Below are 25,922 nucleotides of genomic sequence, written 5' to 3'. Positions count from 1 at the left end.
TTGGAGTAATAGCAGTAATACTCTACTACACCAACAAGAACAAAATGCTTATATTCCTGCTCTCATCTGTGATTTGATGGGATAATTGGTGATGTGAGTGCCAGCATACCCATGGTGTTCTGAAAGCATTGCCTTTTTTTTTTTGTACGTGATATGAATGTATTTCTCTACAGTGATCAAACTCAAGTTGGTAGGTGTGCAGCAGATATGAGTAATGAGATTAATCTACATGTTAATTCCAAACCGAAGTAGGTTTTGTTGAAAAGAATAGGATACAGGTGATATAAAGGAAACAGGAGTCAATATGATAAGGGATCAATCTCTCCTGTGCTAGGTACTGTACAGCACTATGATGCTCCAATGACACAGTGACAGACTTGGGCATTTACAGACCATTTAATAGAGCCAAGTAAACAACATGCACCTGCTGTCTAATCAGCCTGACCTTTAATTCTGGTGAATCAGACATATGATGTTATTGTGGCAAACCAATCGTGCATAATAATACAGTTTAGTTTAGACAGCTTGTAGTGTTAACTACAAGTCAAAAAGAATCATTAGTGTTTATGCTGAGGTTTGTACATCTGTAAGTGGAAACCTGTGCCATCTACTGGCTTTACCCCTGCCAAAACAACTATAATCATTAGTAAATGAACTTGCACCAGCCCCATGCTATGCGAAGAGATCCATCAGAAACATGCTTCTCTTACCTGTATATATCTTTTTATACATGCCCTTTTTATACATGCACCCTTTGTCACCAGTCAGAAAGAGTCTGTGTGCTTGCATAGTTGCAATATAGTTACTGACACAAAACACCAACAGACAGACACTTCTGGGGGAGTTCTATAAACCTCAGTATAAGGAAGAGAGATATACATCAAAATGTGTAAATTCGCATCTGTTCATGTGCTACATGCAAAATCTCATCATTTGCATCTGTGAACAGAAATCTGTTTGACCCTGGAAATAGCTACCACCACACCTGATAGGCCAATTTCTTTATTAATAATGCTGAACAGGTAAAGAGCATTGAGCAATTTGATTTTTAACTAGAGATGTGCGGCGGGCATATTTTGTGTTTTGTGTTTTGGTTTGGGTTCTAATTCCCTGCTCGTGTTTTGGTTTTGGATTGGTTTTGCCAAAACCACCCTTTCGTGTTTTGGTTTTGGTTTTGATTCTGTATCTGGATGATTTTTTTAAAAAACATAAAAACAGCTAAAATCACAGAATTTGGGGGTAATTTTGCTCTTACGGTATTATTAATCTCAATACCGTTCAATTCCACTACTTTCCAGTCTATTCTGAACACCTCACACCTCACAATACTGTTTTTAGGCCAAAAGGTTGCACCTAGGTGGCTGTATGACTACGTGACTAAGTGACACAAGCATGCGGCACAAACACCTGGCCCATTTAGAAGTGGAAAAAAGGTTAATTGGTGCCGCACAGGATTGTGAAAGTGAGAAAGGCTATATCAAGCTTATGGTCTTTTCTTAAAAGTGTTATAAAAATGTTTATATGTGTGTTGATCTTGTGTACCATATTGTAATGAGATTCGTATTAAAAGTTAAGTTTTAATTTTTCAAAGCGTGCCCCAACAAAGAGTCTCTCTTCCTCTTTGCAACCTCGTTATGTATCATTGACTCTGGGTGCACCACCAACAACCTCCTTGATTACCGATACAGTCAAGTCCTATATATTTGTACTGTTGGTTCACAAGGGACAAATTCTTTAAGAGCCCATTATAAAGAAATACATAGGACGAGAGAGATGGGTTTCCTGTGCCTAGGGAAAATAAGTGTGAAATTACACAGGTATCTTAAGCCCTGACGACAGTAAAAAGATAGGAGACTTTAAGATGTGTGATTTTTATTTCACTGCTAAAGACATAAGAAGAAATTTATGAAAGGACTGGGAAAACATTCTAGGAGTAATAAGTGTTACACAGTTGAAATAAATAAGTAGCAGATTAGGCGAATCTTAGACATTCAAATTCAATTTCTAATATTTTCACCTCAGGTATCACTGTCATCCTCATCAGCTACATTAATTGTAGATTGATTACTCTTAAAAGAAATGATTCTCAATCATGGAATAATTAACAATTTAATAAAAAACACAAGTGAGAAAGGCTATATCAAGCTTATGGTCTTTTCTTAAAAGTGTTATAAAAATGTTTATATGTGTGTTGATCTTGTGTACCATATTGTAATGAGATTCGTATTAAAAGTTAAGTTTTAGTTTTTCAAAGCGTGCCCCAACAAAGAGTCTCCCTTCCTCTTTGCAACCCATTTAGAAGTGGCACTGCAGTGGCAGACAGGATGGCAGATTTAAAAATAGGCCCCAAACAGCACATGATGCAAAGACGAAAAAGAGGTTCAAGATGGAATTGTCCTTGGGCCCTCCCACCCACCCTTATGTTGTATAAACAGGACATGCACACTTTAACAAACCAATCACTTTGGCGACAGGGTCTACCACATGACTGTGGCTGAAGTGACTGATTGCTTCTTTTTTGGTGGGGGCCCAAACAAACCAATCTCTCCTAGCACAAGCTGGCTCTAATGAAGCAAGATGTCGACCTCATCCTCATCGTCCGATTCCTCACCCCTTTCACTTTGTACATCCTCCTCACAGAGTATTAATTTGTCCACACTGGAATCCACCATCACAGGTCCAAGTGTATTTTCTGAAGGCAATTGCTGGTAAAGGTCTTCCCGGAGGAATTTATAATTCATTTTGATGAATATCATCTTCTCCACATTTTGTGGAAGTAACCTCCTACGACGATCGCTGACAAGGTTACCGGCTGCACTAAACACTCTTTCGGAGTACCCACTGGAGGGGGGCAACTTAGGAAAAAGAGGCAATTTGGATGCCCTTGCACAAACTGGTTTTATTTTACCTGCCAGTATACGTCTGACATACCTACTTGGATGCTGTCACTCATAATCCTCCACCATTCTTTCAATGGTGACAGAATCATATTCAGTGACAGTAGACATGTCAGTAATCATTGGGAGGTCCTTCAGTCTTGACCAGATGTCAGCACTCACTACATACTGCCCTGCATCACTGCCAGCGGGCGGGCTAAGAAATCTTATCCTTTTCCTCGCAGCCCCAGTTGCGAGAGAAAGTGAAGGAGGAGCTGTTGATGGGTCACATTCCGCTTGAGTTTACTATTTTCTCACCAGCAGGTCTTTGAACCTCTGCAGGATAGAGAGATACAATGTAGGCTTTAAACCTAGGATCGAGCATGTTGGCCAAAATGTAGTGCTCTGATTTCAACAGATTGACCACCCTTGAATCCTGGCAAAGTGAATGAAGAGCTACATTCACAAGTCCAACATACTTTGAAGGAGGAGCTAAGACGGAGCGATTCCGCAATTTCTCCAGCTGCTTCTGCAAAAGCCTTATGAGGGGAATGACCTGACTCAAGTTGGCAGTGTCTGAACTGACTTCACATGTGGCAAGTTCGATAGGGTTGGAGAACCTTGCACAAGACGGAAATCATTCTCCACTGCGTGTTATGATTCCAGCACTCCTGACCAGAGGAGATCTTATGACAATGACCAGAGCGCTGGAATGGAATGCTGGTAACGGGAGCAGGAAAGACTAGTTGCCCCTGGCGCCCTAACTCTATTGTCTCACCCGTGCTATCGGAAATCCCTTGCGAGACTATGGTTTCTTGAGCCCTTGGCAGCCACGTTTGAAGGGCGGATTATGTCTGCCCAACTCCGGTGCCCCCCGGTCTTAATGAGAGACAAAGGGAAATCCGAGGCAGGATGATAACAAGAGGACCTCTGACTGACAACAGGCCAGGGGCAACAAGCTAACTAGCAAAGACCTGAAGTATGTGCGGAAAAACCGCCAGGGAAAAGGACAACCAAAAATCCACTTGTCCAATACTCCTACCCAGCACCGCCGGATACCAGAGTGGACCTGTGGAAGCGGAACCCTCCGCAAAATGCTCCAAAACACAAATAATAAATGGTAAAGCGGCCAAGCCGCAACACACGGCAAAGCCGCGACTCACGAACACCACTGGATGTTAAACGGTGATCAGTCAGGACTCCAGAAACAAGATGACAACTTCCGAGTACAGGACTACTGGAGACTGGAACGACCGGATACAGCAAGACTGTAAACAGACTCTCAGCAAACAAGGACAGCATGCAGGAAGCTATTACCGGCGTCTGTGAGAAGCCCTGAGAGTGCATATAAACAGGAGTCCTCCAATCAGCTGCTGACAGGGCTGATTACATAAATGCCGTGCAGCTGCCTTGCTGAACGGCCAGGAAACAGGTGCACAATCATTTTAACTGGACCCAGCAACGGGGAACGCGGTCCGCCAGTGGCGTCCCCGTTGCTAGGGTCCGTGCGGCTCAGTGCGCCCGGCGTCTAGCGTTGCCAGGGAGCCGGCGGCTGTACGCGTACGGCGTCCCTGGTTGCTAGGCGCCGGGCCGCACCGACGAGCGGACCCCGGCGCCTAACACTGCGCTTGAGTCAGGTGCATTCCCCCTCCTTTGCCCATATCATAGGTGGATGTATAGGCTTGAATGTCCTTTTGCTGCTCCTCCATCCTCTGAAGCATATAGAGTGTTGAATTCCACCTCATTACCACCTCTTGCTTCAGGTGATGGCAGGGGAGGGTCAGGAGTGTTTGCTGGTGCTCCAGTCTTTGGCACGTGATGGCTGAATGCCGAAAGTGGCCCGCAATTTTTCGGGCCACCGACAGCATCTCCTGCACACCCCTGTAATTTTTCAAAAAGTTCTGCACCTCCAAATTAATTGTATGTGCAAAACATGGGACATGCTGGAATTTGCCCATGTCAGGAATCAGCATTCAGTGATTTCTCACATACCGGCAAGCTGGTGTGCAGGCCTCCGGAGGTCATGGCCCCAGTTTGCGGCTGTATGAGCATTCTGTCTGTGGAGTGCAGTACCCGCTATTGTGGTGAACCCCTGAAGTCCATTCTGCAGGTGCCCTCCTGTGTACCGGCCATCTGAACAGCATGGGTGCTGCCATGACACTTGTGGTCAGCTGACCGGAGTGCACTCAATCTTGCACTGTGATTGCTCACATGATCCAAGTATCCAATGACTGCCAACCAGGGGGTATAAGTCCAGAGCATCGGCTCAGTCTCATCACCTTGGACAACACATCACATTGCTGCATAGCGTCTCCTAGTTCCAGTTTCCAATCTCCAGTTTCCAGTTTCCAATCTCCAGTTTCCCGTTTCCAGTTTCCAATCTCCAGTTTCCAGTTCCAATCTCCAGTCTCCAGTCTTCAATCTCCTGTTTCCAGCGATCTCCTATTTCTGTCATCTCCAAGTGATCTTCCGGTTCCAGTATTCCTGTGGAACTATAGGGCCCCGCATTTACTTCAGCTCCAAATACTGCTACAGTCAGCCTCCACCTTTTGCAGTAAGAGACTTTCTTCAGGTGCTATTCATTATATTCACCTGTGTATGGTTAACTTGCATTCAGCATTGTGCTATGGCATCTGGCACTTAATACAACCACTTCATATTTGTTTCAAGTTGTCTCCTGCTTAACCTTGATTGGTTGTGGACTTTGCATTACAAACTGACTGTGTGAAGTATCGTTGCTGGTTTCCAAACCAACTGTGTGAGTGATCACCATCTGATTGCTATACTAGTTTCCAGACTAGTTCATTGCATGTATTTCATTGCCTAATTACTGCACTTGTTTCCAGATCAGCTAAATACCTGTGACTGTTTATTCATCATTGTCAGCTTTCCATGTACCATCCATCCCAAGTTATCATCTGCTTCAATTACTGTATATATTCATGAGCATGTAATAAACATCATTGCACACATGCGCAGGAACCTCTTACAGCCTCCTCGGTTTCTCCATCTCACCACCACTGACCCACTAGTGCCGCCTCCGGGGACAAACATAACCACAGATCTGACAGCCCAGATGTAATGCACGCACAATATTGGTGGCGTTGTCCAATATAACAAACACCCAAGCGAGTCTAATTGGGGTAAAACATTGTGTAATGATGTCCCTCAGTTTCCGTAAGAGGTTGTCAGCGGTGATACATAGCGTAGCCTTCAAAGGAATGAGTTGGCATTTGCAAGATGCTGCTACTGGTGACGCTGCTGTTGTTGCTGTGGGAAGCCATACATATACCCAGTGGGCTGTTACAATCATATAGTCCTTAGTCTGCCCTGTTCCACTTGTCCACATGTCTGTGGTTAAGTGGACAGTGGGTAGAACTGCATTTTTTAGGACACTGAGGACACTTTCTGACATCTCTGTACATTCTCGGTATCGCCTGCCTAGTGAAGTGGAACCTCAATGGGATTTGATACCGGGGACTTAGAGAATTGTTTGAGATACTAAGTCCCACTGAACTAATGGCGGATACCAGACACACATCTAACACCAACATAGCTGTCAAGGCCTCAGTTATCTGCTTTGCAAAAGGATGGCTGCTGTCATATTTCATCTTCCTCACAAAGGACAGTTGGACAGTCAATTGCTTAGTTGAAGTAGTACAAGTGGTCTTCCGACTTCCCCTCTGGGATGACGATCGACTACCAGCAGCAACAACAGCAGGCGTACCACTCAAAGATCCTCCAGAGGAATCCCGGTTAGGAGAGGACTCCTCAGTCTTGCCAGTGACATGGCCTGCAGGACTACTGATGTTCCTGACTGAGGAGGAAGTTAACATTGAGGGAGTTGGTGGTGTGGCTTGCAGGAGCTTGGGTACAATAGGAAGAAGGGATTTAGGTGTCAGTGGACTGCTTACGCTCTTACTCAAAGTTTCACAACTTGAAACTGACTTCTGACAAATGTGCTGCAGGTGACGAATCAGGGAGGGTGTTCCTAGGTGGTTAAAGTCCTTACCCCTACTTATTACAGATTGACAGGGGCAACACAAGGCTTGACATCTGTTGTCTGGATTTGTGGATAAATAATTCCACACCGAAGAGGTGGCTTTTTTGGTATTTTGCCCAGGCATGACAATAGGCTAATTCATCCCACGGATAACAGGTGTCTCCACCGGTGTCTGATTTAAACAAACCACATCACCATCAGAATCCTCATCATCAACTTCCTTCTTAGCGCCAGCAACACCCATATCCTCATCCTGGTGTACTTCAACAGTGACATATTCAATTTGAATATCAGAAACTGGACTGTGGGTGCAACTTACAGTACTTGCAGAGGGCGTGCAAATGGTGGAAGGAGCAATCTCTTCCCGTCCAGTGTTGGGAAGGTCAGGCATCACAACCACCGATACACTTGGACTCTCCTTGGGGATTTGTGATAACATCTTAGAACGCGCAGTTCTTTGCTGTGCTTTTTCCAGCTTAACTACAGTATTTTCATTTTTCTAGCGGGAGGATGAGGGCTTCCATAGTCATGTGAAGCTGAATCACTAGTCATGAACATAGGCCAGGGCCTTAGTTGTTTCTCCTCAGACCATTTAAATTTATTTTTGGGGGTCTTTTCACTGAACTTTGGCTATTTGGATATTACATGTCGTCTACTATCACATTGTGCATCGGCCTTGGCAGATGACGTTGATGGCATTTCATCGTCTACGTCATGACTAATAACAGCATTTTCAGCACTAGGAGGATCTTTCTTGATCTTTCCCTATTGTATCCTCCACATTTTTGCTCTCCATTATTTTTTTGGAGTTATGTAACAATATGCAGTACAGTAGAGCATATCTCTACACCACACAGGGCAAACCCTGTGAAAATTATTTGGATTAATTATTAATAACCTCTTTATTTGGAGTAAATAATATACAGCACAGGACAGCACCACTGAACTTATATGGCAGCACCACTGGACTGGATATATATGGAATTATATGGATTCATATGGAATTATATGGCAGGATCACTCGAATTATACAGTAGGATCACTGGATTTTTACGGCAGTACTGCTGGACGCCACTATATACGCCACTATCAATGGGCATATACGGCAGTATCAATGGACATATCCGGCAGTACCACTAGACTGGACTTATACATCAGTACCACTGGAATTATAAGGCAGGATCACTGGATTTATACGGCAGTACCGCTGGACATATACAGCAGCACAGGGACACCACCACTGGACTGATGCAGGACAACACAGCACCACTGCAATGGACTGGACTTATACAGCAGCACTGGACGTATGGCAGCAGAGGACACCACTACTGTGACTGGACTGATGCAGCACAAGACACCACCACTGGACTGATGCAGCACAACACAGCACCACTGGACTGAACTTATACAGCAGCACTGGACTTATGGCAGCAGAGGACACAACCACTGTGACTGGACAGATGCAGCACAAGACACTACCACTGAAGACACTGAGGACGGAGAAACGTCCTCGCTCTACACTCTCCAATGCCGGAGTAATACCCCTTTCACACTGCACAAATAACCCAGTATCCACCCGGTATATTGCCGGGTCGACACGGGTCGCTGTGCAGTGTGAAAGGGTCAGTCCCAAATTCCAGATGTCATATTGGGAAGCCAGTTCTCAGGGCCCAATGCCGGGTCACACCCGGGAAGAACCTGTTTCCAATTAGCGATCTGAAAGCGGTATCACAGTGTTGGAATTGCAGGGTCCTAAATTATGTCTCCCTCCAGTCTCAACTGTGCAAATGAACCTATTCAACAGTAAAGGGCTCTGATAAATGTTATTTAGCACTTAGGTGAACTTATGTTTTAAATGCATTTCCATTATGTACTCAATTCAGTGTGCATGCATTTTGCTTTTGGCTTGCTATCACAATAAAAGTAATTTTAGTACTATAGTAAAAGAAAACTTATGAGAACAGGTCAATACTATCTACAAATAACTTCTATACATTCCAGAGTGTTACAGTTAATGAAGTACACTTTACTTTATCATAAACTATGATAAAATTACTGTAAACATCCAGTTCTTAAAATGCAGGAAATGTTTTTTTTCATGATAGTAAAACATTAAAAACCAGCAGATTTTAGGAAACATTCCAGCATTAAGAAAAATATATCTACAATTTACAATTATACCTTGTGTTAACAAATATTATTGAAGGAATTCACATATCATTTCTTTACATAAAATAGGTTGCATTAAGCTTGAATTATTTATGTCACTTCTAAAGAAAATGATAATATATGTAGTACAGATGGTGTGGATTTCACATCGTAAAAGTCAAAAGTGATTTTCACTTCTAGTCTAGCCAGTACTTGTCACATTTCATATGATACAGTTCTGCACTTTGGCACACTGCATACTATATTACAAGGAACAGTGCACATCCGATTTGCTTCATTTGTATACAAATGGCTTGCATTCTATTTAATTTTCCTATTTAAAAAAAGAGACATTTTTTATTGTAACTTATGTTCTCAGGATGTTTTTGCATAATTAATAAAATAGACATGTTTTTCTCACTCTGGTACTTGATTACAGTAAAGCTCATGACCTCATTGATTGAAGACTCACATTAAAGAAACTTGCTAATTTAGTAGCACTAATTGTAAATTGGACTGGAATCAATGCCTGAAAGAAGTGGACAACCAATTGTCTCAGAATATTATGCATCCCATATAAAAAAAACAAAGCAAGAACCTTTATTCAGCTACTGACTAACTCATTAGAAATACAAGTTAGGTTTAGGCTGCGGAAAGGGAGTGTTAGGGGAGCATTGGAGAAAGGTAAGTATACTTACATTGCTCCTGTCAGGATTCTCACCATCAGGATGCCATGGTTGGTATTCTGACCACCATCATCCCTCCCACCAGCATAAAAGGCCCAACCCCTCAAGACCCCTAACAGTTTATGTTTTCCATATCTCTTAGCTGTTGCACAGGAGTTTTCATTGCTAGCTCTATCACTTTTTAAGATTCATAGGTAGTCTGGAAAATATAAACTTTTAGGGATCCTGGGGACCGAGTTTGAGAAAAACTGTACTAGGCTATGGATGTGTATCTTTCTTATATAAAGGATTCCACCACATGTCAGATTAAGGTCCACATGGGCTTTGGTTTTGCCATGTAAATAATTGCCTATTTAAAAATACAGGCAGACTCACACAACCTTGCTTAGTTGTGCACAAGGTCTCAAAATGGGGGCGTGCAGGATTTACTCCCCTCCCCAAAAACAGACCACTGACCTGATCTCATAATCCTATTCAGGGCTCAGTTGCACTACTGCTCTTGATTAAACTGCTGCTACACTTCAGGCACTGGAAGCAGCGGGAACCTCTTTTCTTCACAGTTGGTGAGAGATGGCAGAAGCACTAGTGGTGAGGGGAGTCACAGGTGGCGAGAGGAGCCAAGCACAGGTGGTGAAGGGGGAAGAGACAAATGTGAAGGGCAAAGACACAGTTGGTGGGGGGGGGCAGAGAAAGGTTCAGAGGAAGGCAGTGGAACAGGTGGTAAAAGAGGCAGTGACACAGATGAGGTGTGGAGTGAGGCAGAAGCACAAGTAGGAAGGCACAAGTGGTGAGGGTGGCAGAGACACAGGTGGTGAAAAGGCAGAGACACAGATGGTAAAGGGTTCAGTGGCTTAGGTGGAGAGGGGGGCAGAGGCACATGTGGTGGGAGGGCCCAAAGCACTGGTGGTGAAGGAGGGGCAGAGACAAATGTGGTAAAGGTGGTAAAGACACAGTTGGTGAGAGGGACATATAAACAGATACAGAGGAAGGCAGTGGCACAGGAGGTAACAGAGGCAATTACACATGTGGGAAGGGTGCAGAGACACAAGTGGGAAGTGAGGCAGAAGCACATGTAGGAAGGCACAGGTGGTGAAGGGCCCTGAGACAGAGGTGGAGAGGAGTGTGAAAGCACAGATGTGAAATAGACAGAGATACAAGTAGAGAGTGAGGCAGAGGCACAAGTAGGAAGGCACAGGTGATGATAGGAGCACAGACACAGGTGGTGAAGGGGCAGAAGATATAACCTGTGATACTGAGACCTTCACTGTCTGAGAGGTGGGTAGAATCACAGGTGGTGAAAGGGGCAGAGACACAGGTGGGAAGGGGTCAGAGAAACAGGTGGGGAGGGAGGCAGATGTACAGGTGGAGAGGTGGACAGAAAAACAGATGGAGAGGGGGCAGAGCCAGAGGTGGACAGTGGGTTGAGGTACAAGTGAGGAGTGAGGCAGAAGTACAGATGGTTAAAGAAGTAGTGAACCAGATGTGAAAGTGGAACAGATTCTAAGGGGGCAGTAACATGACTGACATGGCTGGACATAGGCAGCTACAGTACATCTGAACCATGAAGTAAGGGGCACCCATTAAGTAAGAATCAAACTGGGAGAGTTAGAACAGAAGTTGGGTCAATGGGGCGCAGCATGTGCATAGGAACAGTTGGCCCTTGTGTTAACTAAATAGCCAGATACTGCCTTCATGGGAATAGGCAGTATGCAGCATTATGTGAATCTCCCAGCAGCCAAGTAATAGACAACTGTCCCAGGCGGTCTGTTACTGTCAATGTAAAGAAAAATTCAAGTGGAAAGGGTGAATAGGCAATGTTATTTTGTGTGGGCAGAAGATGAATAAGATGAACTGCTTGTGAAAACAGCAAAAAATAAATGTATCCTGTCGACACTGGCTGCACTGCAGTGGATCTTGTGGTTCTATTTTCAAGAGGGGACCTGGAGCTGCTGCTTCATCTGCCCCATTGTTAATCCAGCCCTGAGCACAGATAAAGAGATGATCACACTTACTGCAATAAAAATGTAATTACAAATCACTTTGGAAGTAATATATTGGGATTCTTCAATGACAAGTGCAATAACACTAAAAGTAGAGATGTGCACCGGAAATTTTTCGGGATTTGTGTTTTGGTTTTGGATTCGGTTCCACGGCCGTGTTTTGGATTTGGACGCATTTTGGCAAGACCTCCCTGAAAATTTTTTGTCGGATTCGGGTGTGTTTTGGATTCAGGTGTTTTTTTTCAAAAACCCCTCTAAAACAGCTTAAATCATAGAATTTGGGGGTAATTTTGATCCTATAGTATTATTAACCTCAATAACCATAATTTCCACTCATTTCCAGTCTATTCTGAACACCTCACACTATTATTTTTATTCCTAAAATTTGCACCGAGGTAGCTGGATGACTAAGCTAAGCGACCCAAGAGGGCGGCACAAACACCTGGTCCATCTAGGAGTGGCACTGCAGTGGCAGACAGGATGGTACTTAAAAAAATTGGCCCCAAACAGCACATGATGCAAAGAAAAGAGAAAAAGAGGTGCACTGTCTAATCAATGGTATTATTGGTCCAAATCACTGGAAGAAAATGACAAAATCACTGGAATTATTCATTCTAATCAATGGTATTATTGGTCCTAATCACTGAAAGAAAATGACAAAATCACTGGAATCATTTGGCAAGATCACTGTAACTAATAATTAATTATAAATCACTGATATTAATTGGTAAAATCTCGCTATCGCCTGCCTAGTGAAGTAGAATCTAGATGGGATTTTGTACCGGGGACACAATAACTTCATCAATTGTCTAAATCCCAATGCACTAATGGCGGAAAACGGGCGCACTGATAATACTGAGAACTGATTTTACTGAGCACTGATGATACTATGGAGAACTGACACTGAGCAGCGAGAACAGCACTGGACTATTGTACTGTAGTATACTGGTCACCACAATGCTGCACTGTACTACTATATATACTGCTCACAAAAATGCAGCACCGATATGGAATGGACACTTGCAGTGACACGGAGCTGCAAGATACAGCAATGGCCTACTGTCCTGTACAACTATATACTGTTGGTCACCAAAATGCAGCACACTGAGCACAGATATTTGCAGCACACTGAGCACAGATATGGAGCTTTCAGGCAGAGAACATAGATATTTGCAGCACACTGAGCACAGATATTTGCAGCACACTGAGCACAGATATTTGCAGCACACTGAGCACAGATATGGAGCTTTTCAGGCAGAGAATGTAGCCATGTCCTCTCCGTTCAATCTCCACTGAACGAGTGAAAATGGCGGTGACGCGCGGCTCTTTATATAGAATACGAATCTCGCGAGAATCCGACAGCGGGATGATGACGTTCGGCCGCGTTCGGGTTAACCGAGCAAGGCGGGAAGATCCGAGGCTGCCTCGGAACCGTGTAAAATAGGTGAAGTTCGGGGGGTTCGGATCTCAACGAACCGAACTCGCTCATCTCTAACTAAAAGGGATAATTTTTCAAAGAAAATATATTTGCTCTGATACCTACTTCACAAAATACTATAAAACTGTCCTATTAAACACTTGCCTGTGATTTTGTACTTATCTATTTTGATTGGTATACACACACACATACTGTAGATACTACATTTTACACACACACACTATATATATATATATATATATATATATATATATATATATACATATAACACACTTACTTTTTTCCTGCACGAAAAAAGAACCAGCACTAAAGATCCACACAGTCACAATGTAATGGCAGCAGCAGCCATTATATTTTGTTTGCAAGGATCTTTCACTTTTTCCTGCAAGAACCAGCACTCCCATTACAGTAGCTGTGTTTTTGCTTGAAATTTTTTTAGTGTTATTTACTAATAATTGTGGACCCTGCACTGTTCTCCATGGGGGTCATTCCGAGTTGATCGCTAGCTGCCGTTTTTCGCTGTGTAGTGATCATTTAAAAAAACAGGAAAATTCTGCATGCATATGCATCGCAATGCGCACGCGCGGCCTACAGGTACAAAGAGTATTGTGGTTTTGCACAGGTTCTGGTGACGCTTTCAGTCACACTGGCAAATGCAGGGAGATTGACAGGAAATGGGAGTTTCTGGGTGGCAACTGACCATTTTCTGGGAGTGTTTGCAAAAACTCAGGCGTGGCCAGGCTTTTGCCTTGGCATGTATCTGACGTCATTACCATGTCATTCGTCGCAGCAATCATCAAATAGAATAAGTAACTACAGGGCTGCTCTTGTACCGCACAAAATGTGTTTGCTGCTGCTCGGCTGCACAGGCATTCGCACTCCTGCAAAGCGAAAATACACTCCCCCGTGGACGGCGACTATGCGTTTGCACAGCTGCTAAAAGTAGCTAGAGAGCGATCAACTCGGAATGAGGGCCTATATAGGATGCTGAGTTCTATCTCACTGTATATATGTACACACATATATATATATATATATATATATATATATATGTGTGTGTGTGTGTGTTAGAGATGAGCGGGTTCGGTTTTACTCGGATTTATTCTGATTTACCCGAATCTCTTTATTGGCTATCGGACGTCATGTGTTTTGGTTAGCCAATAAGAAAAATCCAGAAAATAAGAAATGATGATAATTCTGGCGTAAAGAATCGAGTAAATCCGAACCCGCTCATCTCTAATATATATATATATATATATATATGTGTGTGTATATATATATATTAATGTGTGTATATATATATATAAAAACACTCCGAGACACTTGAATGTTTGTTTGTTTTTTGGGGGGGGGGTTAGTAAATGAGATGTTGTGTTACAGTTGGTTAAAGATGAAACAAACTAGTGGATTGTAAATTGGTACCAGGGGACATAGCTGTGATGAGTTCTTACATATTGACAGAGGTTGTAAATAAGAACACTATGCCAAATCATCAAAGTCATTCCAGCACTGTATAAAAGCAAAGTGTAAGAATGGATTCATGAATAATATATTCAGAGTAATTGAATGGGGAACTAGCTAAAACAGGAATGTTTTATGGAATTCATGATACTGACTCATTGTCTAACTGAATAGCCTACACAAGTATAGTATTTATTCATTTCATTTTTTGCTACTCCTTCTAGCTATTCAATAAAAAAAATTACCTGTGTTAAATCTTTTATTCTTATTTATTTATTTATGGTTTCTTATATAATGCAGCAAATTACATTGCGCTTTACAGTTGGACACAATGATAAAACAAAACTGGGTAATAACAAACATCTATAGATTGTAAGCTTGCGAGCAGAGCCTTCCTACCTCTATGACTAACATTAAATACACATAGTCCACATAATATTAGTTGGTAAGTATAAAATGCATTACTGAATAAAATATTGTATCTGTAGCAATAATTTGCAAGGAACATTGCTAACAAACCTGAATAAGGCGCAAACAAAAAAAGTTAGCAATTCGGCAAAACACATGACAGACAGTGAGTGTACTGTTGCACATTACACTGCATTGGCCCCATTCATTTTGTGATTCCATCTTTGCAGTACAGCAACTCTGCCATCCAGTGATGCTGCCATGGCTACATGCCAATACATGCCAAATTATGCCTCTGCTGCTGCCCATGTCAGGCCACATCTACAAAATTTTCCAGGGCCAGTTTTAGTTCCCAGTCTGCACTGCCAGCAGATAGAGAATGCTGTGCAGGAGCAGGGAAACCTGAACAATGCTATCTCAAGATAACATTATTATCACATGGTACCCTCTGGTGTTTTTTTTAATTCACATTTTTTTTTGTAAATTCAGGTTGATCGCATTTCCCATTACATTATGGAAAACCAATCTGGAATGTGTATATAAGGGCTTGGAGGAGAATTTTGATAATTCTCCTCTAACTGCCCTTTAGCACATTTTGGTTATACTAAAACACCCTTTGTCACATTATTTTAATAAAAATAGTTTTGATAAATAAACAACTGCAGCAAAAGCCATAAGAAAAGCTGCAAGTACAGTATGTCCAACAAGAATCAGGCTCTATGAGCAGGGATCCCACCGACTTCAACAGACCCTGCTCCCATAAATTTCCTGGGCTAGTTTTCCATCCCAATTCACCCTGGGGTCCAAAGTAGGAAAACTTATACATATATTTGTGAATGTTTTTAGTAACTCATTATTATATAACCAAAGTTGAATTTTGTTGATCTTTAAATATAAAGTCATTTGAAAACATTGGGAATACAATGCCACAGTCCTTTCTAAGTTATTCAATGTTTTATTTGCATCTACAGTACAACAGTCTCTGGAGTTAACCTGATGTGTAGATGTAATGCTGTTTCTGCTGTGTTATGATCTCTATGCATAGAAACCAGGAAGTAACTAATTGCCAGAAGACAATAATGTGATATTTAAAGAAAAGGTATTTAAAGCTGTATTATTCTACATCAGAATTATATTCCTGCGAGAGGAAAATTCACAGATGCACTGTATCAGCTATATTGTAATTAAGTGGTTTCCACTGCCAAGGAGGTATGGCATATGAACTGTTTTCATGCCTGGCACTGTAACCTTGGATTCTGAAATCAAATCCTGGAACTATAAAGAAGCTAGCTAAAACACAGCATGCCAATGGCATTAAAATTAACCAATGCAGTCAAATTATGAAGCATACTAGCTGCAGAAACAGGAAAATACCAAGGAAATATTTTCCAAAAAACCCAATTAGAGCAATATTTAACAGTCTCTAGACCTTAGCCTACTTTGGAGAAGGATTTTCATTGGCCCATGCACATCTTTATGACTATTTCTCACATTTATTGATGATTATTTAAATTACAGCATTTTCTACAGAGCAAAGATAAAGTAGCAGGGAAATTTGAAGAACTTTGGTCAAGTAAACAAGAAAATGGTTAGGATCAGGTTAGTCTTAACAGCAGTGTAGGCCCCTGGGTACAGCAATGCATTGGGGCCCCTACCCGTCCTCAGTGGTAGGGGTGGGGATGCTATCAGCACCATTGATGCCCTGTGGGTGGTAGGAGGTGTTCTATCTTCCACTCAGCATGTTGGACCTGGAGCAGTAATTTCAGCTAATTACTCCTTTACTGCACAGATCTTTAGAAGGGGCATTGGGCTGAATAAAGGGGCCCTGGTACATGACTTTTAGGCTGGTAGGGGGTGTTTAAAATGCAGAAGATGGGTGGATAGTAGAGTGGGCTTAACATTCATAATTTTCTGGTGGGAGGGCATCTTGCTTGACTGAAGATATCTCAAGTTCCTGGAAATAGCCTTCAATAGGATAAAAAAACGAATCTAAGTAGAGTGCCCCACCTTTCAGGGGGTACAGTACTGGGGACTTGGGGATCAAAGTTCAGGAGCCAGAGCAATTCACCAACAAAAATATAAAACTGCATACCAGGCGTATGCAGCTGTAGCAGGGACCAGCTGCTTGAAGGCTGAAATCTCTGGTTCTGGGCATAGTAGAGACAAGCTGCCAGTGTCCTCCAAAAGGGGAGAGTCCCAGCTTTTGGACTATACCCTCAGAAAAACTCTTAGTCAGATAGAACCTGAGATATCTGGCTGGGATAGCAATTAACAGGCTTGGATGGGGACCACTGCTTTGAAGTCAGATATCTCTGGATCCCCAGGTCCGATTTAAAAAACTGGTACTACTGGAAAGAGGGAACCCTCAGCTATCAGCGTTGGGCCCTTATACTCCTGCTGCCCTTGGTCAAGTGCCAATTGAGCCCATATGAAAAGACGGCCCTGGTTCGGATGCCAAAATAACCCAATGTAGATGATGGAAAAAAGTCCACAAGTATGTGTATCTGAATCAGGCACATAATTCCATGTTTTCTTACAGACTTTAAACAGATGGTTAACACACAAGTAGGATGATGGTACGGCTGTGCAAGACCCATCCTATGCATGTGTAAAATGGGTTCTGCATCCTCGTATGCAGTGCTCCATAGACGCAGCCTGATTGATAGTAGAGATGAGCGAGTCCGGTTCTCTCGGATCCAAACCCACCCAAACATAGGGGATCCGGGGTGAGCCAAGCCACAGTTTGGATCTCCCTGCCTGCCCCAGATCCCCAAACGAGCCAAAACCTCAGGATCCCGCTGTTGGATACTAAGGTTTTGGCTCAGATGCCAATATCCATAGTAGGCCATGGAAAACCGCTGATTGGCTGAGAGAGACATCTGTCATGGCTTTTAGCCAATCAGCATGTCCTCAAAGGCTACAATGGGGCAAGATGGATGCCCCCACAATGCTAATAGCACCGACACCCGCACTGACGACACCGCTTGCACCCCCCACAGAGGACGCCACTGGCACCCCGTGTTGCCGATACAGCCACAACCCGTGCACATAAGACACCACTGGGACACTTGCTCTGCCAACACTGCCAGCACCCCTGCCGTGAGGACTCCATCAGTACCCATGCACTGAGGAAACCACTGGGACACCCACACTGCCAACATTGCTGGCACCCCTGCAGTGAGGACACCATTGGCACTCCTGCACTGAGGACACAACTGCACCCAGTGGTGTCAAGAGAGGGGGGGTACAGATTACCCAGGCCCAAGAAAGCCAGGGGGCTCAGGCCAGAGCACACCAGTAGACAATTTTTTGGTGGGATAACTTTTTATTTATTATAAATTAGTGGGCGGGCATTTGATAGGCAGGTTGAGCCACCAGGAGGGGGGGTGTATGTGTGTGTCACCTGGCTGTTTGTCACTTGTCATGGACATTCCTCACAGCCACTTCCAGCTGCTGCACCTCTGCTAGGATCAATCTCTGCAGCCAGCTCTGGATGGCCTCTTCAGAATCAGCAAGCTCTGTGAGGTGGGCAGGTGAGCTGAGAACTGTTACTGTGAAGGACAGACACAGCACTGTGTCCATTTATTACCATTAGTATTAGTATTTTATATACTGTATATATATATATATATATATATATATATATAAAACAGACGTGGAAACTGCGGCACTCATAGTAATTTTAGAAAAAAATGCTGTTTAATGAATAAAATTCATTATAAAAGTGCCCCACAAGGCCAACGTTTCGGTGACAAGCACCGTTTTCAAGGCAGGCATAAACACAAAACAAACAGTACAATTACATAGCACTCACCTAAATAGGGAGAAGCCACCACACCGCGGTAGAGCCGGGACCGGCGTGCGCTTCCGCCAGCCGCAGCCACGGGTGCGTCACATCCGGTGACGTCAGCCGGCTTCCGCTGTGGTTACCTTAGCAACGCTTCCCGTTGCCCTGGCGACGCGTCTGCTTGCCGGGCCACCCGCAGGATACCGCTGACTGATCTCCCCGGCCCTCCCAGCGGTGTACTGTAAAACAAACACTGGAAATTCAGCATCACACAAAAAGATAGCTATATCATATATGTAATACTATGTTAGAACATGAGTATATTACATTTATAGTGTTAGTGCTGAAAAAACAGTGTCTGCCAAAATGTATCACAGAGACAGCACCAATGACCAGGAACTATAATCATATGTGAAGCAAAACACCCTGAAAGTAAAAAAAAGGTATCATATTACTTGCTTCTAAAAGCCACTGTACACAACATGCTGAATGGATCACCATATTAACCCCTACTGGAAAGTGCAGGCATATCGCACTGAAATGAAATGCACACTGGAAACACAGAAAAATAAAAAAATAAAAAATCAAGAGGTTAATACAGACTTCTTGGCTACTCAGTGTCCTCAAAATACATTCCAATTGAGTCATTCATTCATCCCATTGGGAGCTACAGTATTGAGAACATGAATCCACATGCTCTCACATCTGAGCAGTTTGCCATCCCGATCACCCCCTCTTAGAGATGATGGAACATGGTCAATCAAGATATGTTTCAATTGAACCAGGGTATGTCCCGCTGAATGAAAGTGGTGCGCCACTGGTTGATCTGCCACTTTTGTCTTCAGAGCTTTATTGATTGAGGAGCAGTGTAGTGCCATACGTTCGCGGACGGTCCGTGTAGTTTTTCCCACATAGTACATATTACATGGACAGATGATTATATAAACAATGGGGGTCATTCCGAGTTGTTCGCTAGTTATTTTTTTCTCGCAACGGAGCGATTAGTCGCTAATGCGCATGCGCAATGTCCGCAGTGCGACTGCGCCAAGTAAATTTGCTATGCAGTTAGGTATTTTACTCACGGCATTACAAGGTTTTTTCTTCGTTCTGGTGATCGTAATGTGATTGACAGGAAGTGGGTGTTTCTGGGCGGAAACTGGCCGTTTTATGGGTGTGTGCGAAAAAACGCTACCGTTTCTGGGAAAAACGCGGGAGTGGCTGGAGAAACGGAGGAGTGTCTGGGCGAACGCTGGGTGTGTTTGTGACATCAAACCAGGAACGAAACTGACTGAACTGATCGCAGATGCCGAGAAAGTCTGGAGCTACTCAGAAACTGCTAAGAAGTGTCTATTCGCAATTCTGCTAATCTTTCGTTCGCAATTTTGATAAGCTAAGATTCACTCCCAGTAGGCGGCGGCTTAGCGTGTGCAAAGCTGCTAAAAGCAGCTTGCGAGCGAACAACTCGGAATGACCCCCAATATGCGTTGATAGACATGATAGTGCCAATTTAACTTTAAAGCTACGATCTGTATGTGGGTGATTAAACAAACTGCCCGTAATCATATGGGTGCAGGTAGTACACCTGGGACACTTGTAGCAGCCCGCTGGTCTGGTCATAAAATGTGGTTCCACTTGTGACTGCCTAAAGCCCATTATCATGTGGCCTTACACTGGGCATTTAGACCCAGACATATATGTAATTATTTATGGGGTGGGTGTGGGGTGCGGTGGCCCCTGTGTCAGTATGGCTGGGCGGCTTCAGGTCGGCACACCCTAATACTTTATTAACACTCATGATTTTCCCTATCACTTTGTATATATTTTTGTATTTTAATCACACTTCACTTATATGGCACATCTGTGCTTCTTATTAACCCTTATTAATTTTCACCTGTGTGCTGACCTGGGGTAGCCGACCTGTGCCGGCATGATGGGGTCCTGCACCCCGGACCCATACCTTGTATTAGGGACCCCCAGTGATGGAGAAGCCTGGGGGCTTAACCCTATATCTGCAGATATACGCAACTAAGATCTCCGTATTATTTGATTATTATGTAGTATTATTACTCACTCAGTGTGCATTAGGGAACACAAATTGTTTTTTCTTACACAGAATTACCCCTCCCTTTTAGCACCTGACTGATATTACATCTGATTGAGCAGCTTTCCAATATTTGTATATTCCAAGCCCACAGATAGAAATACCCTCCTGTTGGCATCCAGTCATCACCCCAAATCCCTCAAACAGGGTTTGCCGAAATCCCAAATGATGAGGGTTGCAAGAATTGCCGACAATCCTATTTCAGCTGTCAGAGGGATCGATGCCACTATTGATAAATTTGTAGCAAGAGGATACAGCTTAAATTCCTTTAAACAACAAAAACAGGAGGTATTATCTATGGGCCGAAACCAGCTATTACTTCCAAAAGAACGCACCAATAATGCAGTTATACCATGGAAAATGGCATTCACTACTTCAAGCCAAGTCGTCCAAAGAGCGAGTCGGGCCTTGTGGCCTATTGTAGCGATAGACAAAGAACTACAATGCTTTAGACAGAAAAGACCCATGGCTTGCTTTACCCGGGGTAGAAACATACGAGACATGGTGGTCCATACGGACATTATGGGCTTTAGGCAGTCACAAGTGGAACCACATTTTATGACCAGACCAGCGGGCTGCTACAAGTGTCCCAGGTGTACTACCTACACCCATATGATTACGGGCAGTTTGTTTAATCACCCACATACAGATCGCAGCTTTAAAATTACATTTGCACTATCATGTCTATCAATGCATATTGTTTATATAATCATCTGTCCATGCAATATGTACTATGGGGGTAATTCCAAGTTGATCGCAGCAGGATTTTTTTTAGCAGTTGGGCAAAACCATGTGCACTGCAGGGGGCCAGATATAACATGTGCAGAGAGAGTTAGATTTGGGTGTGGTGTGTTCAATCTGCAATCTAAATTGCAGTGTAAAAATAAAGCAGCCAGTATTTACCCTGCACAGAAATAAAATAACCCACCCAAATCTAACTCTCTCTGCACATGTTATATCTGCCTCCCCTGCAGTGCACATGGTTTTGCCCAACTGCTAAAAAAAAAACTGCTGCGATCATCTTGGAATTACCCCCTCAGTGGGAAAAACTAAACGGACCGTCCGCGAACGTATGGCACTACACCGCTCATCAATCAACAAAGCTCTGAAGACAAAGGTGTCAGATAAACAAGTGGCGCGCCACTTTCTTTCAGCGGGACATACCTTGGCTCAATTGAAACATATCTTGATTGACCATATTCCATCATCTCTAAGAGGGGGTGATCGGGATGGCAAACTGCTCAGATGTGAGAGCAGGTGGATTCATGTACTCAATACTGTACCTCCCAATGGGATGAATGAACGACTCAATTGGAATGTATTTTGAGGACACTGAGTAGCCAAGAAGTCTGTATTAACCTCTTTATTTTTTATTTTTCTGTGTTTCCAGTGTGCATTTCATTTCAGTGCGATATGCCTGCACTTTCTAGTAGGGGTTAATATGGTGATCCATTCAGCATGTTGTGTACAGTGGCAGGGCCTGCTCAGGGTTTTTTTGCGCCCCGGGCGGCCATGGGGGCGTGGCTTCATACAGGGGGTGTGGTCATTTTGCCCCCTGTACAGTAGTAGCGCCGCTGAAATTATGTGTGGTGCGCGATGACGTCAGCGCGCACCGCACAGCAAAGGTCCTCTCCACGAAGGAAAACTAGACGCTACATGTCTAGATCCCTTCGTGGAGAGGACCTTTGCTGTGCGGTGCGCGATGACTAGACGCGTAGCATCTAGTTTCCCTTCACAGCGGGCAGCGGGACAGCGGGCAACAGCAGGGGGGGGCACAGCAGCAGTGGATCTTGCCGTGGTGCGGCGCCATCTGGATGGCACAGGCGCCCTCCGGAAGGCGGCGCCCCGGGTAAAAGTCCTGCTTGCCCGTGGCAAGATTCCCCAACTATACAGTGGCTTTTAGAAGCAAGTAATATGATACCTTTTTTTTACTTTCAGGGTGTTTTGCTTCACATATGATTATAGTTCCTGGTCATTGGTGCTGTCTCTGTGATACATTTCGGCAGACACTGTTTTTTCAGCACTAACACTATAAATGTAATATACTCATGTTCTAACATAGTATTACATATATGATATAGCTATCTTTTTGTGTGATGCTGAATTGCCAGTGTTTGTTTTACAGTACACCGCTGGGAGGGCCGGGGAGATCAGTCAGCGGTATCCTGCGGGTGGCCCGGCAAGCAGACGCGTCGCCAGGGCAACGGGAAGCATTGCTAAGGTAACCACAGCGGAAGCCGGCTGACGTCACCGGATGTGACGCACACGTGGCTGCGGCTGGCGGAAGCGCACGCCAGTCCCTGGCTTCTCCCTATTTAGGTGAGTGCTATGTAATTGTACTGTTTGTTTTGTGTTTATGCCTGCCTTGAAAACGGTGCTTGTCACCGAAACGTTGGCCTTGTGGGGCATTTTTATAATGGATTTGATTCTTTTGAACAGCATTTTTTTCTAAAATTACTACGAGTGCCGCAGTTTCCACGTCTGCTATTACTATTTCACTGAGGGCACTGTGAAATACTCACTACAGCAACGAGTGACGGTTCATCCCTGCGTTTTTATATATATATATATATATATATATATATATATATATATATATTTCTATATAGATATATATTTATTTATCTATGCATATAAATAGATAAATATATATACTGTGGCCATGCCCACACCGGAGGGGCACAGGAAGTTGTTGTAACGGGGCCTAGGATTTCTCTTGGCAGCCCTGCTGGCACCCTTGCATTGCTTACAATACCAGAACCCCTCCCCACTGCCAACAGTGCCGACATTTCCTTATTGAGGACACCACTGGCACCCTCTCACTGCTGCCACCCCCACAATGAGGACACTGCTGGCACCCCCGCATTGCCAACACCACATCACCCCCCAAACTGAGGACCCTGATTCACCCACCACTGCTGACACCACTGGCATACCCACATTGAGGACACCGCTGGCCCCTTACACTGTTGACAATACTGGCACCTCTGCATTGATGACACCCCTGCACTTTGCACAGTCTCACACTGAAGACAATGCCAACACTCCCAGCCACAGTAAGTGCTCTATTGTTGTATCTGACCTGCACTGGATCTCATACTGTATCTGTATTACCATAGAGTGTGGGTTGGCTATAGTGCAACCTGCACTGTATCTGACCCACATTGTAAACTGCAATGTATCCAAACCACACTGTATTCCACACTGCATCCAACACACACTGTATGTAACCTGCACTGTAACCTACACTGTATCCAGCCCGCACTCTGACCTGAACTGTATCCCACGCTGTATCTGGCCTGCACTGTATCTCACAGTGTATTCGACCTTGCACTGTAGTCAACATGTACTGTACCCGACCAGCACTGTAACCTACACTATATACTACCCACACTCTGACTTGCACTGTATCCAAACTGCACTTTAACCTGCACTGTATCTGACCCACACTGATGATGACGTTTTGTCTCATTTTCGTATCTGAGTTTAGCACCAAAAACCAAGCCTGACTTGGATCCGGGTTCAGTTCTCAAAGTTCGTGGGGGTTCAGTTCTCAGAGAACTGAACCCGCTAATCCCTAAAAATAATGTAGCAAATGTGGTTATTATGAATCTGGAAATTAAGATATCAGCTGAAGAAAGGCAAAGGTATAAAGTCAAAATGTTGTTCCCTAACATGTTTTTTTAATGAAATTGTTTTCGAAAACTAACTTTACTTAGGATATCTCTTGGACACATTTGCACCAGCACTATACGTGGTTCAACTTGCTGCAACTCTGTGTAATACCCTCTTCAGACAGAAATCCTGGCAATTACCCAGCATTTCAGTGGATCTCCTCCTTCCAAAGGAATCGTGTTTATCAGTAAATTTCCGGGTAGAACTGCTTTACCCGGGAATTTGCCTTTCTGTGTGAAAGGGGTATTAGTCACTTTGTTAAAAAAGGAAACATTCAATGTGTTATATAGCAACAGTTGCCTCATTTATTGTAAGGGATGTGCGGTTCGGTTCTTTAGAAATCTGAATCCACCCAATTTTGTGGCTCCAAACAGAACCGAGTTCTAGTTCGGTTCTCCTGAGGAGATCCAATCCAAGCAGAGTACTGATTTGATATTCTTAAAACCAAATTTTGTGATTTGGATTGTAAAAGTTACAGGATTTTAGCTGTTTTATCCATTTTCAAAGCATTCAAAACCCAAGATTTAATTTGAAATGTGGATTTTAAATCCAAAACACTTGAGGTTGGTTTTGCAAACCCAAAACAAGATCGACAAAATTTAGAACCAAAACTAAAACACAAGACTCCACACACATTTCTATTTATTATTATTAATAATAATAATAATATTAATAATAATAAATAAAAGATAATCTCTCAGTTAAAAGTACATTTCTGTATGTTAAAGAACTAAGTGGAAAAATATTGTCTGTTTAAATCTATCATGTACTGTATTACTACAGTAGATGAAAATAAAGTCATGGAAGGTGACCTGAGTGCTACAGTATGTGCTTTATTATGCCATGAAAATTGACATGATAATGTAACACTTTTATATGAAGCATCATTTGATTTCAAAGGCTCTGTGAATGGTTTATCATTTAGTTTAGGTACTCAATTGTGGATCAACAGAAAATCTCACCTTATAAGCATATGCTATCACATCATACCACAGAGTAATGGAATGGCAGATGGGCTGTAAAAGGTTATGAATTCAATATGGTTGGCTCTTTTCTGCTAACAGACATCTTGAAATACTAACTGGTCTGAAGTAATAGAAAAAATGGTATAAAAATGTTCATTTGATTTAGATCTTACAAGTTTTACATGGAGTTATTCATAAAGCATATAGTATATAAGATTACTACATATAAGTAGAGCACCAAAGGAAAATGACCAGCAAAGTAAAAGTAGTCTACCTTTGCAAAATTAGATAGGAGTAATTTATGAATATTTTACTATCATATAAAAGTAATGTTAAAGCATCTCAGGCATCAACAGTGTGAAAAAGCTAGATTA

Source organism: Pseudophryne corroboree, chromosome 6 (assembly GCF_028390025.1).
Source record: "Pseudophryne corroboree isolate aPseCor3 chromosome 6, aPseCor3.hap2, whole genome shotgun sequence".
In the NCBI taxonomy this organism is placed as follows: Eukaryota; Metazoa; Chordata; class Amphibia; order Anura; family Myobatrachidae; genus Pseudophryne; species Pseudophryne corroboree.
This window is presented reverse-complemented; position numbering follows the sequence as displayed.